We start from the raw sequence: 15855 nt of genomic DNA on the forward strand, positions 1-15855 counted from the left end.
TCAGTCGTATTCGCCTGGAACGTTGGTGTGGCTTCGCGTTCCTTCCTCCGCTCCTGGCCTTTCCACAAAGCTACTGCCTAAGTACGAAGGCCCCTACCGCGTCCTACGTCAAGCATCCCCAATTAACTATATGATTGAGCCTGTTCAATCGTCTACGGACCGCCGTCGTCGCGGCCGCGAGACTGTTCACGTCGATCGACTGAAGCCGCATTATGACCCACCAGTTGTACCTGTTCCTTAGGTCGCCAGGATGGCTCGTTTTCCTCGGGGGAGTGATTTGTAACATGGTAGGGCGCAGACAAGAACACCTGCGAAAGAAGAAGACGAAGACGGTTGTTGGCGCTCGCGCTTGCTCGGCTTGGACCGCTGATCGCTTCAGCGTTACTGTCTCAACGTTAAACGCATACCATCAAGGTCTTTAAAATTGCGTATCTATGTATTTTCTATTAAACGAACACACCACGTAATACTTACCTAATGATGTTACGCCTCAGATATGCGTAATATTTACTTTTTGACCGACAACGTTCACTAGTATGAACAGCCATACCAGTTCAAGATGGGTGGGCGGTAAGCAGTGGTTCAACTTTGGCCGGGTGGCTGAATCGAGGGACGTGCCGACAAACAGAAAGACAGACAGACAGAAAGACAGACCAAAATTTAGGCGTTTAGGTTCCCCAAGAAAGACTATCGTCTTTAAAAGTCATCTCCTTAGGTACTCCTCCGAGTGATGCGGAAGTGCAGAGGCTTAGTATCAGTTTTCTTTAAAGGGGCACTAAAGAGCAAAACGATTTTTCTCGCATTAGTAAAGTGGTCATCCACGATACCAAAAACACCATGCTTTCTGCGCGAAGACGCTTAATAAGCGAGAAAACGCGCAAAAAGAAAATACAGGTGGCGCCACCACCTTGGAATTCCCGCACCATTTGCCGTGACGTCACATAATTTTGACGGCACCTTCTTGGGCCTACGTAGTTCCTAATCGGTTAAATCGAAGTGCATTTTCCTCTGAGGGGGCCAGAGACTTGACATAACGAGTTTGTGGAAATTTCGTCGAGCGAGTGGCGCCAAAATACGTTAAATGCTCTTTGAAGTCTTTTAGGTCACGAATTACAAAGTTCGGCGCGAAATTTAAAAATGAAATATTGGTTTTCTCCTCTAATAATAAACCTATGGTGGTGAATTAAACTACGCAAGAGTTCTCCGAGCGCACTTTATCAATCTAAACCAATTCATTGTTTCTCTTTTGTGGCCTTTTAATGGGGTGGTGCCATGAAATTTCGAGGTCATAACAAGCCTGTTGTGGGTTTCCTCTGTATGCAAGTACACTCCACACGAAGGGTCGGATGCAGCAAACGCTTAGAATATATTTTAATTCACTTCCAAAGTGTATCTAAATGATCATTCGAGACCCATCGCTAGCGCGCCAACACTGACGTAGCTCTATAGCAGGGGCAGCGAATGTTGTAGTGACGTCACACCAGATCTGCTGTATTGACGTTAGTCTCCTCCGGACCCCCGCCACCTCCTCAACGTACGTACCGCAAAGCATCGGTCTACATCACTCACCGAGTTTCGATCGCTTCCTGGCTAAGTGCGTCACATCCTTGTGTGGTCACGTGACTGTCTACACTGCTACGTCACTGCCCAACCTCGGCGGCCAAAAACCGTAACCGAAAGTTGTTCACATAAAAAGGCGATATTAAATTATTTAGCTCGTCGTCGGTGCACGCTTATATCCCCTCGCTCGCGGGTTCCAGAAGCATCTAATGTGTCCTTCTGCGTGCAGCACAGCCAAGGCTAGGCAAAGAGCGAGATTCTTTTCGAAGGTTCCAATCGCGGCGGCGTCGCATCGTGCTTTCTTTCGAGATGGTTCCAGACTTCGCCGCGCGTTTGGTCTGCTTGTCTGCGGCTTTTTCGAATTGGTGAGGAGGAGGCGAGACGCTGGCGTGTTTTAATACTTGTTTTTTTTTCGTTGCACGCGCTTGTTGAGCGAACTGCTGGCGCCGTGGTTTCCCGATGTCGTCTGAAATCGGCCGCGCGCGCGCCTTATTGACGCGCTCGTTTGTGACACGGTCTGATACAGGCCTTGCGAGACGTATTGCGATACAGATAAAGAATACCAAAGGAGTATCTAAGATATTATCCAACATACATGTATCTTCCATTCTCCACAGCACTGATTCAAGGGAAAGCTGCAACCAAGGAGGCTTAAAAATATTAAGGACAGTTTGTAAATTCCATAGTGTATTCGGCGAAAGCCTGTGGCCATTCGACGACGGACGCCGCCGCGTCGCGCTACAGTTGCACACCGCGTGTTGGAAGAAGCAATACGTAACTGTTGCAATACACCACGCAGTATATGCTTGCGCATATATATTGGGACCAGCTGACACGAGAAATTATGGAGGCTTTGGAAATGGCTAGGCTGGGCAGCGTGTGCGTCAGCAGTTCTTCGATTGCCTTGGCAGGAAAGGAAATTGATTATCTGAATGTTGTACGCAAAATATGCGTTGATTACCTTGATCATATTGATAGTTTGTTTATGTTATTTTTTGTTTATTAATTCTCCCTTCTTTGCATCGTTTTGCACTGCGCTAGCATATATTGCATGGTGTTGACAATTAAAGCATTGTTGTAAGTCAGCGCTGTTTGTGATTCCTTGTTTCTTGTGCTCCCTCTTTTGCGCTCTTTTCTTTCCGCAAGGACGCCCACATAACCCCAATACCCTTGTCGAGGACAGACACTGCACGGGGCCTTCGCTCGTTCGCTGACACAATATCGCAAACATGGTTAGCGACCCCACTGTCTGAAACCGCCGCCTACATAAGCTAGACCCACCGTCTATTGTAATCCTTTTTTTTATTCACATACACACATAAAAGTTTCTGCTATAGCAATGGTTTTCTATATACCGTGACAGCGGACAGTGAGAGTCGACGATAAAGCCAGGCCCTAAGCTCCATAATGTGTACGTTGAAGTCGCTGACTAGTATAAAGGGTTTGTGCTTGTAGGTGTTTTATATTGTTGCGTCACCATTGCGATTTCTAATAGTCCATTGTAAAACCTGGTGTTTCGATTTGACACGGTGCTCTACCAGGCGCATGGACGCTAAAAGAACGGACAAGCCTCGGCCTTAAGGGGCTTCGTTCTATAAAGTTTCCGCTCGGTGCATCTGCGAGACACCTCTTGAACAGTGCTCCGAATTTTTAGCAATCCGGCCCTCCGTGTGACGTCACGTGGAGAGAGCTAAGGCCTCATGATTTTATAGAGGGTGTTGACGTGGAGCGCAGCGGAGGATGAAAGACAGCAATAGGGAGGAGAGCGCGAGGAGGAGGGAACGACACTGGCGATATGACGTGTTCCGCGGCGACCGCCCGCGGTGTCGCAGTAGTGCGCGCCGTCGTGGGTCGGTTGTTGTGGAACGCGCCCACACGCTGCCTTCCGTGGTCTCCCAGTTAGCGAGGCTCAGCACCGCCGACGCCAGAATCCAGAAGTGCTCACCGCCGATAGAGAAGATTTTGCCTCAACTTGTCGCAAAATCAAAACACCTAAATAGCTGTGCTCAGAGAGAGAGAGAGAAAGGTTCATTGTGGCAGAAAAGCTGAGGGGTCCGCCTGAATCAATTTTCGGGCCTGCTACTCAGGGTTAGGAAAGGGCAAGGGGTAAAGAGAGGAAAGAGAAGAACTTCCTCTTGCTGGAGTTTGCACAAGTAAATGTTTCCAAAGATCACGCAGAATTTCAGCAAACTTGGCTAAAGCCCTTTGCAGCCACCGCCAACCATTGCTTCGTGCGTGGAATTCGTACAAACATTGTGTTCCGTAGCGTGACGTGCGGTGTTGGGCTTGCGTTGGATCGCATATAAATTTCTAACTGAACGGTCCGGTACAAATTCGGGACACATAGCTGTCCCGACAAGGACGGCGCGGCACTCGGGAAGCTCTATGAAAAGTCGGAACAATCTCGTAAAATCCGGGATGGCTGCTAACCCTACATGGCTTCAACTACGCATTTCCATCGGCACTGCGTAAATAGGCAACGCATATCCCCGTTCAACGCAAAAATGGATGTATTCTATCATGGCTATCATTCTATTGAAGCATACATTATAAATATATGCTTTGATATCAAATGTATTCAGTGCAACTGTTAACCTAAATCAATAGTATCGATTTTCTATTTTTAGAAACCTTTATCTCAATATTCGGAAAACCAGAGGTCGACCGGAAGTGCTTGGAATATTGGCGTTACCCAATGCTCGTAAAGATAATAGCTCATAGGTTAGCCCGTGAATGGTTGGAATTCTAGAGGCCGACATGCGCTGAGCAGGCGGGTCCGTGCGTGAGCTGTGGGATGTTATGTAAACGCACGGATGGCGAAAAATTAGTTTAATCCTCGCGTTGCTCTAATTCAATATGCTTATTCTTCACTGCGTCTGCAAATGAAATCTGACAGCTCAATGGTCCCAAGAATTTGGGACCATCATAAAGCGACTGTCGTGGCTGAGAATCGAACCCCATTATATTTGTTAATAGTAGTGGGATCAGTAACACTATTGTGCACTCTACCCATGCAGATCTCACGTGTTTGCACCATGTGACAGCCACTGCAAAACTCAGGAATTAGAGCCGTCCGCAGTTAGAACTAAGTACACGAATGCCAGAGCAAGCGACCGCCTCTAACTTTGAGGGATCCTCGCAAAGTTTTCTCAATTCCTCACCATGATTTTTCGCCGCCCAAACAGGTAGCTGAGAAAGGTGATGGAAAATCGTCTATGATTTACGTCTTTTACTCCAATATGCATAAAATTGTGAAAACAATCACATGACATTTTACGATACATACCTGACAGGCGTCCAAGACGTGTGAGAGACGTTGACGAGTGACACTCTCGTGCATGTTCGCCTGTGTGGCGTTCTTTCTTCTTTACTACGTCTCGTGTATTCAACGACACCATAGGACAACATTTCAGAAGTAACGCGCCATGAGGCTCCCTCTTGGCACGCTTTCTCTTTAGCTCGGAGCCGCCAGAGGGAAGACAAGGCTGCGGAACGGAGGGCACGGAGGCGGTGGCTGCGCGCATACAGAATCCTCCGCAGATTCCGCCGTTCGAGCCCGCGAAGCCGAAGCTGCTCGACAAGCTGCACAGCTACGGCGAAAAGACCCCGCCGTTCGAGCCCGCGAGGCCGAAGCTGCTCGGCAAGCTGTAGGGCTGCGGCGAGAAGACCCTGCCGTTCGAGCCCGCGAGGCTGAAGCTGCTCGACAAGCTGCACGGCTGCGGCGCGAAGACCCCGCCGTTCAAGCCCGCGAGGCCGAAGCTGCTAGACAAGCTGCACGGCTGCGGCGCGAAGGCCCCGCCATTCGAGCCCGCGAGGCCGAAGCTGCACGGCTGCGGTGCGAACCGGACCTTCAACATGTGAATGACCGTGAAGCGGCGAGAAAGCGCGCGTACCGGCAGGCAGAGCCCGGGGCTGTGCGAGCACGTGAAGTGGCTGCAAAACGTATCAGGCGGGCTTTTCCCAGAAGGCGCCGACGCGCGCTTCCAGCGAGACTTCCTTGATAACAGTTTCGGCCATAGTTGCTGTGTGTGCAACAGATTGTGGTTCTCAAACAATCTAGTCATAATATCTTCCATCAAGAAGGACCACGCTCGCGCCAATGCCATCGCCGTGCTGCAGCGCGAGTTCGCTTCGCCCCACTCATCATCATTCACCACTTGGATATGCTGTGATCTTTTTTCTTTTTCTTTAAACGCAAGAGCGTTAAACAGCTATTTTCGCAAAAATTCCGGCGTAGGTGTCTGTGACGGCGTCGGTGGCGGCGGCGGTGTAGATAGTTGTGAGAAAAATTGACACTGTTCTTGAGCAAAAATTCCAGAGAGATGCAAATAAATAAAAAAACATGTAGGACGCTTGATCTTCGCCTTCAATCGCGTCACAACGAAATGAACGTTTGTGCGTATAACATTGGTCGTTTCAATCTATCCTAGAATACCTACTGCAAGAGCAGTTGCGGAGTGCCCACTACGTCTTAATTCTGCCTTTTGCAAATTGGCTAATAATAATAATAATAATAATATTAATAATAATAATAATAATATTAATAATAATAATAATAATAATAAGAATAATAATAATAATAAATCTGGGCAGATCACACGTGCCATGGGAATCGATGTTATGCGAAGCATGCGCGGGATGGTGACTCTGGCGTAATTTTTGAGATTGCGCGAAACGTTACGGATTGACGCTAGAGAAATGTGGAAGTGGTAGACGCACACTCGTATGTTGAGGAGTACCATATGTATTGTGTAACCAGTTGTTTACAGTGGCGTAACGATGACAACAGCAACATGCGTGTTACCAACACCAGACGCGGTAAGCTGATCTATAGTGGTTATAATCTTCAATACTGGATAGCGAGAATCCGACAGGACAAAGAAGGAACACAGACGCAAAGGACAGGCGTTACTCGCATCTCAGTTTCATTCAGGAAGGTTTTCCTAGATATATACACAGCCGAGTGGCACACGCAGGCGCACTGCACGTACATCACATTCACAGTTGCAGTTGTTACAGCTGTTATGTTCTCACTTGCCTGTTATGACGGAAAACGCACGCACGTTTCACGAACCCGTGTGCATGCGTGGAAGGGGTCTTGACAGTTCTTGAACAAGGTCATCATCACCGGGATCAGTGAGCACTAGCAGCTGGACCGGACTTGTTAATCGCATCCGTTCGTGATCGTGGTTACGAGGGGCCTAAGTGTAGTGAAGTGCGAGATGTCGTACAGCTGGCGCAAATCCTGGAAGCCTATAGACCAGAACACAGCGAATTCCACGCGCAGCGCCATATTTGCATCGCGCGTAGCGCCATCTATCGCACACGCGACGAAACAACATGCCGGGGCTGCTGTGTAGCAGACGTTTGCTCTGTGTAGCAGACGCTACACAGAGCAAACGGGAAACTCCCGAAACTCAGCCAGTCTGAGAGCGTGTTTCGCGTCTTTTATAGCCTGGACACTTTCGTTGCTTTTACTGGAATATCAAGAACACCTTGCTCATGCAAGTCCACAATATATATATATAGTACGTGCTTAGCAGGCTGCGGAAGCAACCTCGTCAGGTACGTACGCTGTTACGTTTGCAAAAAAACGTCCTCGCTGTAGTACGCGTGAATCGTAATTGCAGTGCGGCTCGCGAAAAAGTGAAACGATGTTTCGTTGCCTCATATTACAAGTTGTGCACACAGTGTTGTGAAAACTCATCATTTCAACATGGGTGGCGTAATAATTAGAGTAAGCTTTGCGGGTGGTTTCGCGAAACGTAATTTTTGTTTCACGAGCGCTCTTACAATAACGCGTCTTGCTCACAAAAGCGTGCTATCAGAGAGTGTCACGTGCAGTATCGTTCATCGATCCCTTTTGGAAGCTATCTGCGCTATTTTAATCTTGTAACGATGATGCTTTACAAGCGAAACTTTGCTACTTTTAGTTAAGCCGATATTGAAATGGGCGGGATCCAACTGTCTTTTGTAAATAAGCTAAAAAATTAGCTGCTTGAGCTAGCGCTACGCCTGCGACGTAAAGAACACTGGCGCGAGTACTGTTTACTTACGTGCCAATATATGTATTATGTGCAGCTGGATGCCTCGTGCCCAAAGAAATTTGGGGACATGAAACACTGAAATGAAAGCACGAAATTCCGGCCATCTGTTGAGGAACACTGTACCATTTACTTACTACCTTTTGAAGACGAAATCTTGAAGGCGTGGATGCCATCAAAAGCACTAAAGCTTAATACTACGTTGAAAGTGACAAAGCATGCTGATTGCTTGTGCTTGAAAGCATTACCTTGCACTACATTTTCGTCAAAGGAAACGCTCAAAGGTATGAAGTGCACCCCCACAAAAAGCTCGCGCCTGCCTTCAACCCAGCTGCGTGTCAGGCAAATTAGAAATAGGTGGGCATCACACTACAGAATACACGCAGTTAGTGCACTTACTCGCGCATGTTCACTCGGCTCCTAGTTTTTCTGCTTGAATAACAGTTATCCACTCACTGCGAAGCTGAAAACACCGCACAGTCACTATTCCTGCAGAGGGTCGTGATGATCGCAGACAGCGCTAATATCATCCTGTAGCGCTGCTTGTTTGGCATTCAAGGACTCCACAGAAGTGCCCAGACGAGCTCTTATACGCGGGAGCGGCGTGAACGGGTACTTTTTCGCACTTTAAAGCCTCAGAACGGCAGCTTGCCCGGTTTACTTAGCTCAAGCCGTGCGCGCCTTGGCAGCCCGGCCAGCCCGGCGTCTGGGTGAGAGAGTATCCACTCCGGTCGCCAGCAGCTTGGGTGCGAGACAGGCGTGCTCTGGTGTATTGATGCCCTGTCCATATTCAAGCCGTATTTCATGCAGTATAAGGACCAGGCATTGTTGCGTCTTTATAAATCAGTGTTGAAGTCACCGGTAATGATGAGAGAGGCCTGGTACTATCGGCAGATTTATTGTAGGAAGTATTGGCCCCAATTTTTGCGTAATCCACGTGGTCCACGTTACGGTCCACGTGAACGAGTGGATAGTAGTTGAGCGTCTTCCAGGGGTGTTCTGTCTTTAGCTTCCTCACTTTCCTTGCGTCCGCCGCGGTGGTGTTGCTGTTACGGTGCTCGGCTGCTGACCCGAAGGTCGCGGGTTCGATCCCCGCCGCGACAATCAAATTTCGATGAAGGCAAAATGCTAGATGCCCGCGTACTGTGCGATCTAGGCACAAGTTAATGAATATCAGGTGGTCAAAATTTCCGGAGCCCTTCGCTGCGGCGTCTCTCATATACATATCGTGGTTTTGGGAGGTAAAACTCCGACAATGCTTATTATTATCGCTTTCCTTGCGTGTCAATGTGTGTGTGTTCGCGGTTACTGTGTTCGTTGAGACTGTATCACCTGTGGCGCATACCCGCATAACATGAACTCGGGTATGCGGATATGTGCCAGACGTGACTGAGAGAAAGGGTTTCGTGACGTACACGTCAGGTATTTTGAGTTTGTACAGAAGCATTAGAACGCTGTAATGGGCCGCCCTCTTGAGCGCCTTCTAGTGGGTCGCCCTCTTCACCTCTTCTCGGAGAGCACGCCCTTCGTGCGCTTGCTCGTGAGAGTCTGCGAGTCTGCGCTCTGTCGTTACTGTCGTCGCTGCGCATCGTCGCCATCGATCCCGCCGTCAATAAACGCCTTTACAAAGTGGTGGAGGTGCTGTACCGTCCCCACAACTTTGGTCTCCATCTGATGCCCCTGGAGCTTCGATCCCGTACCGTGCCATCTACCATGCCGCAAGACGCCGCCTCCTGCCCCGACCGCTTGTCCCGGTGTCCCCCGTATCCGCGACCCTCCTGTCTTCACCGGCGCGGATGGCACCGACGTGGAGGACTGGCTCACGATTTACGAACGGGTGAGTGTCCCCAATAAATGGGACGAAGCCGGCAAGCTGAGCAACTTCGTTTTCTACCTCGCGGGTGTGGCAGGCATGTGGTACAACAACCATGCATCCGATTTCCCGACGTGGTCCGCTTTCAAGACCGCCGTCGTCGACGTGTTTGGCCGCCCTGCCGTTCGTAAGCTGCAGGCCGAACAGCGTTTGCGAGAACGAGCTCAGCAGGCCGGCGAAACCTTTACCAGCTACATTGAAGACGTCCTCGATTTGTGTAAGAAAGCCGAGGCCACCATGTCGGAATCTGACAAGATGAGGCACATTATGAAAGGCATCGACGACGACGCCTTCACGATGGTGCTCGCCAAAAACCCCAGCACAGTGGCCGAGGTCATCACGCTCTGCCAGAGCTACGAGGAGCTGCGCCGGCAGCGGTCGATGACCCGTCGCTCTCCATCCCGCGACGCCGCGCTCGCTGGCTTGTCGACCATATCCGAGCACTCCGCCTTGCTCGCAGAGGTGAAGTCATTCGTGCGCGAGGAAATCGCGCGCCAGTTCTCACTGCTGGACTTTGCTCAACCTCCGTACGTTCACCAGCCTTCAACCACCCTTCTCCCTCCCCTCCGTCGAGCGATTGAGCAGGAAATCGCGGAGGTCATGCCTGAGTACCACCAGCACCATCCGGTTCCTGCGCCACTGAGTTACGCCCAAGTTGTCGCAAGGACGTCCCCAGTAATACCGACGGCAGTCCCACACGGTTACGCCGAAGCCGCCGCTAGGCATCAGTCCTTCGAAGCGGCTGTGCCGGCCACCTACACCGACGTAATGCAGAGGCCACGACCGCAGCCCACGATGCAGTCATATCAGTCGCTGCCCCGTCAATCACGTCCTGCGCCATGGGCGGGCCTTGCTCCAGCAAACCGATGGCGCACACCTGACAACCGCCCCATATGCTTCGCATGCGGTTACGCCGGCCACGTGGCGCGTTATTGCAATCGCGTCCAGCCGCCTCAAGTCCTGACGCCCGCCACCAGCCAGTCAAACCGCACATTTTACGCCCCACCTACGCCTCTGTCACCGACGTCACGCCAAGCTCCATCTACTCGGCGCTCTCCGTCTCCCCGACGTCGCTCACTGTCGCCGATGCGCCCACGTCCGGTCGCACGCGAACAGGAAAACTAGCCGTCGCAGTCCACGAGGCAAGGGCTGCGACGCTATCGAACTGCGAAAGCCCTCAGCGAAGCCCATCGAACGTGATAGACGTTTTTGTGGACGGTGTTCGCGCATCTGCCCTTATCGACACTGGAGCCGCCGTATCCGTTATGGACGCTAAACTAAGCCGCCTGCTACGAAAAGTGACGACGCCACTTTCCGGTCTTTCCCTCTGTACAGCCAGCGCCCAATGTATTCACCCGACGGCGGTATGCACAGCCCGTGTCATCATTCAGGACGCTCTGTACGCCGTCGAATTCATCATAATTCCTGCATGCTCTCGCGACGTCATCCTCGGATGGGATTTTCTCTCCCGCCACGACGCCGTAATTCATTGCGCACCCGCCGAAATAGAGCTCTCACCATTCTCTAATTTGACGCCGGCAGACAGTCCATCGGCTGCGAGCAAGGTACTCGTCAAAGACGACGTCAAAGTGCCTGCAAACTCGTCAACGGCGGTGTCAGTCTACTGCGCCAGTCTATCCGACACCGTTGCACTCTTATCGCCATATGACCGTGTTTGCACGAGGAAAGGCTTGCTGGTGCCTTTCGCGACCGTTCAAATCACTCAGGGCAGCACCTCTGTTTTTGTAATCAACCCCTCTTCGTACAGTGTTACGTTGGTGCGAGGGGAATGTCTCGGCAGCGTGGAACCCCTCGAAGACGCACAAGTTATAGACGAGCCCGATCACTCGCACGGCCGAAGTTCCAGTACGCTCAGTGCTGTTTCGACGTCTGGTTCATCACCCGCTGACGTATTTGGTTCCTCCATAGCTGACAGCCTTACGCAGGTCCAGCGTTCTCAGCTTCTGGACCTGTTGGAAGAATTTTGCCCGTCTTTCGATGTCGCTCAAACTTCTCTCGGCCGCACGTCGGCCGTTACGCATGGCATCGACACTGGCGACCACCTGCCACTGCGGCAACGTCCATATCGCGTATCTGCCGCAGAACGCCGTGTAATCACCGAGCAAGTCGACGACATGCTTCGACGCGATGTCATTCGACCCTCTAACAGCCCCTGGGCGTCTCCTGTCGTTCTTGTTGCGAAGAAGGATGGTTCTGTGCGGTTCTGTGTGGACTACAGACGACTCAACAAGATCACTCGTAAGGACGTGTATCCACTGCCGCGAATAGACGACGCGATTGACAGCCTGCAAGGCGCCGAATTCTTTTCATCTCTCGATTTGCGCTCAGGGTACTGGCAAGTACCTATGGCTGATGACGCTCGACCGAAGACCGCCTTTGTCACGCCCGACGGCCTGTACGAATTCAACGTCATGCCATTTGGGTTGTGTAATGCGCCCGCCACCTTTGAGCGCATGATGGATACCGTTCTGCGCAACCTGAAATGGCACACGTGCTTGTGCTACCTCGACGACGTCGTCGTGTTTGCTCCGGACTTCTCCACGCATCTTCAACGCCTACGGCATGTTTTGACGCGTTTGAGTGACGCCGGTCTGCAACTCAATCTAAAGAAGTGCCGATTCGCAGCACGACAGCTGACAATCCTCGGCTACGTCGTGTCGAAGGACGGGATTCTTCCCGATCCAGCCAAGCTTCGGGCCGTGACCGAGTTCCCCAAACCTACGTCCGTCAAAGAACTGCGCAGTTTCGTAGGACTGTGTTCGTACTTTCGGCGCTTCATTCGAAATTTCGCGACTATCATATCGCCACTGACGAAGCTCCTCGGAAGTAACGTGCCCCTCCATTCGTGGTCGTCAGAGTGCGACGACGCTTTCGCAAAGCTCCGTCGTTTGTTGACGTCGCCTCCCTACTACGCCACTACGATCCTACGGCCCCAACGGAGGTACACACGGACGCCAGCGGTGTAGGCCTCGGCGCTGCCCTTGCGCAGCGCAAACCAGGGTTCCCCGAATATGTCGTGGCATACGCAAGCCGTACGCTTACCAGAGCCGAGACCAATTACACAGTCACAGAAAAACAGTGCCTGGCGATCATCTGGGCCCTTACAAAGTTTCGACCTTATTTGTATGGTCGCCCATTTGATGTCGTCACCGACCATCATGCACTATGCTGGCTGTCGTCATTGAAGGATCCCTCAGGGCGTCTCGCCCGCTGGGCACTTCGCTTGCAAGACTACGACATCCGCGTGCTGTACCGCAACGGACGCCAGCATGCTGACGCCGACGCCCTCTCGCGCTCTCCCTTGCCTGACAACAATGCCCCCTGCTCAGTATCTCACATAGTTGTTGCTTCAATCGACATTCACACCATCGCTACCGAACAGCGCAAGGATAAATGGATCACCTCGCTAATCGACTTGCTGGCGGATCCGTCGGCAACACCATCCACTCGCGCGTTGCGTCGTCAAGCCCACCATTTCGCCATTCGTAATGACCTACTGCACCGACGCAATTACAACGCCGACGGCCGCCAGTGGCTACTAGTGATACCCCGCAGTCTGCGGTCTGAAATATGCGAGGCCTTCCACTCTGACCCGAAATGCGCGCACTCTGGGGTAACCAAAACTTACCACCGCATTCGAAAACGATACTTCTGGCGAGGGATGTACCGCTACGTGCAGAAGTTTGTTCGCTCCTGCCTCGATTGCCAACGCCGAAAACCTGCAACGCACGTGTCGCCAGCAGGTCTACAACCATTACCTTGCCCTAACCGTCCGTTTGGGCGCGTGGGCATCGATTTGTATGGACCACTTCCTCTGACTTCGGCTGGTAACCGCTGGGCCATCGTGGCTGTTGACGATCTAACGCGATACGCCGAAACCGCCGCCCTCCCAGCGGCTACAGCGCGCGATGTGGCCTCCTTCCTGCTCCACCGATTCATGCTGCGTCACGGTCCGCCCCAGGAGCTTCTCAGTGATCGAGGCCGTGTCTTCTTGTCGGAAGTCGTCGAAGCCATTCTCAAAGAGTGCAACGTCGTTCACCACAAAACTACTGCTTACCACCCGCAGACGAATGGCCTCACCAAACGCTTTAACCGCACGCTCGGCGACATGCTCTCAATGTACGTCGCAGCCGACCACACAAATTGGGATGCCATTCTGCCCTTCGTCACGTACGCCTACAATACCGCCTCTCAGAGCACTACTGGTTTCTCGCCATTTTTCTTATTGTACGGCAGGCACCCGTCGCACACCATCGACACCATCCTTCCCTACAGGCCGGATCGATCTGAATGTGCGCCTATTTCGGACACAGCCAGGCTTGCTGAAGAATGTCGCGAGCTTGCGAAGACCTTTACAACGCACGAACAAGAGCAGCAGAAGAGCATTCGCGGTGGCACCACCACTTCTGAGTGCACGTTCCTCCCTGGAGCGCTCGTGTGGCTCTCGGTCCCGACCGCTGCAACTGGCCTCTCTTCCAAACTACTGCCCAAATACGAAGGCCCCTACCGTGTCGTCGAACGCACATCCCCGGTCAACTACCTGATTGAACCCATTGAGCCATCTTCGGACATGCGCCGTCGAGGGCGCGACATTGTGAACGTGGAGCGCCTCAAGCACTACCATGACCCGCTCATAGTGACCAGCTGTTAGGTCGCCAGGCGGCTCCCTTTGCGTACCCGGGGTAATTGCACAGAAGCATTAGAACGCTGTAATGGGCCGCCCTCTTGAGCGCCTTCTAGTGGGTCGCCCTCTTCACCTCTTCTCGGAGAGCACGCCCTTCGTGCGCTTGCTCGTGAGAGTCTGCGAGTCTGCGCTCTGTCGTTACTGTCGTCGCTGCGCATCGTCGCCATAGATCCCGCCGTCAATAAACGCCTTTACAAGTTATTCATGTCCTGACCACTGATCCTCTGTGTGACGTGCCGTTGTGGCCGTCGGAATCTATGGGTTCCGAGGCGGCGTAAGAAAGACGACCGAACACATTGGAGACCAGGAAGGGACTACCAGACCCTTTTCTTTATTCCTCGAAGCTTCCCGAGCGCGCGCGAGCTCGGCGTCGATCTTCTTCGTTTTTCTTCGCGCGAAAGCGCGAGACACAAAACCGAGCGTCGTCTGCTATCGCTCGTGACATGCCCGGGTTTTGAAACTAGTCGTCCCGACGTAATACAAACAGAAGATTGGTGAAACAGAACTAAACTAACCTAAACAGTCCGATTTTTAAATATTTACAAAAGTCAGTCAAAGTCTTTCCACTTTCACGCACGCCAAAGTACACACAAACACTAACAAATATTTACACTTCACGGCCCACATGTACGCACTAGTCCGAAGCATGAGGTTGCTCCATGTGAGCAATGGGGCTCAGATAGGGTCTCAGTTTTTCTACGTGCACTATGTCACCTCCCATGTTGTCTGCGAGTTCGATCTCGTAATTCACGGGAGACAGTCTGTTCACTATCTTGTGAGGACCAGTGTACGACGTTGTGGATTTCACACCGGATGCTCTCTTTCAAACACAACATCCTTGTGGTGCTTGTCGAAGTGCTTTTTCTGTTTTTCTTGAGCCAGTCGGATGTGCGCAGCCGCGAGCTCCCTGGCTTTTTGCAGTCGTTCGCGCACTACCGCGAAATAGCCAGATTCTTCTTTGAGCTCTTCAAGCTCTCGGCGGCTGTATACAACATCTAACGGCAGCACCGGATCCCTACCGTACACCAAGAAGAATGGAGTTTGGCGAACCGTGTCTTGGTACCCCGTGTTGTAACAGAATACAACATATGGGAGAACATCGGCCCACTTTTCTCCCCCGGCGGTAGTCAAGGCAATCATCTGCTTGATTGTCTTATTGGCCCTTTCGCACAAGCCGTTTGCTGCGGGGTGATATGCGGTGGTGGCAGCATGTCTGATGCCCCGATGCTTGAAGTAGGCTTCAGTAGAGCGCGCCATCATTTGAGTACAGCGGTCTGTGATAATCGTGGCTGGGCACCCGTGCTTCAAGATGATCCGTCGCTCAACAAACTTCTGGACGGTTGCAGCTTCTATGTTCCTCAGGGGTTTTGCCTCAGCGAACTTTGTGAGGTAATCAATGGCTACGATGATGTACTTGTAACCTCTTGAAGTCTTGAAGGGTCCTATTGTGTCCATCCCTACTGTGTGGAAAGGGCTGTGGACTTCTATTGGCTGTAGTAGACCGTAAGGCACCGTGTCGACATCTTCATCCTCTGACAAAGGTCACAGTGACGCACGTACCGCCTGACATCCGCATAGAGCTTCGGCCAGTAATACTTGCACCTTAAAGGGGCCCTGCGACACTTTTGCGACTGCCTTATTTAGCACCGCAAATGCGTGTAGTTATGAATGCC

Source organism: Rhipicephalus sanguineus, chromosome 9 (assembly GCF_013339695.2).
Source record: "Rhipicephalus sanguineus isolate Rsan-2018 chromosome 9, BIME_Rsan_1.4, whole genome shotgun sequence".
Lineage (NCBI taxonomy): Eukaryota > Metazoa > Arthropoda > Arachnida > Ixodida > Ixodidae > Rhipicephalus > Rhipicephalus sanguineus.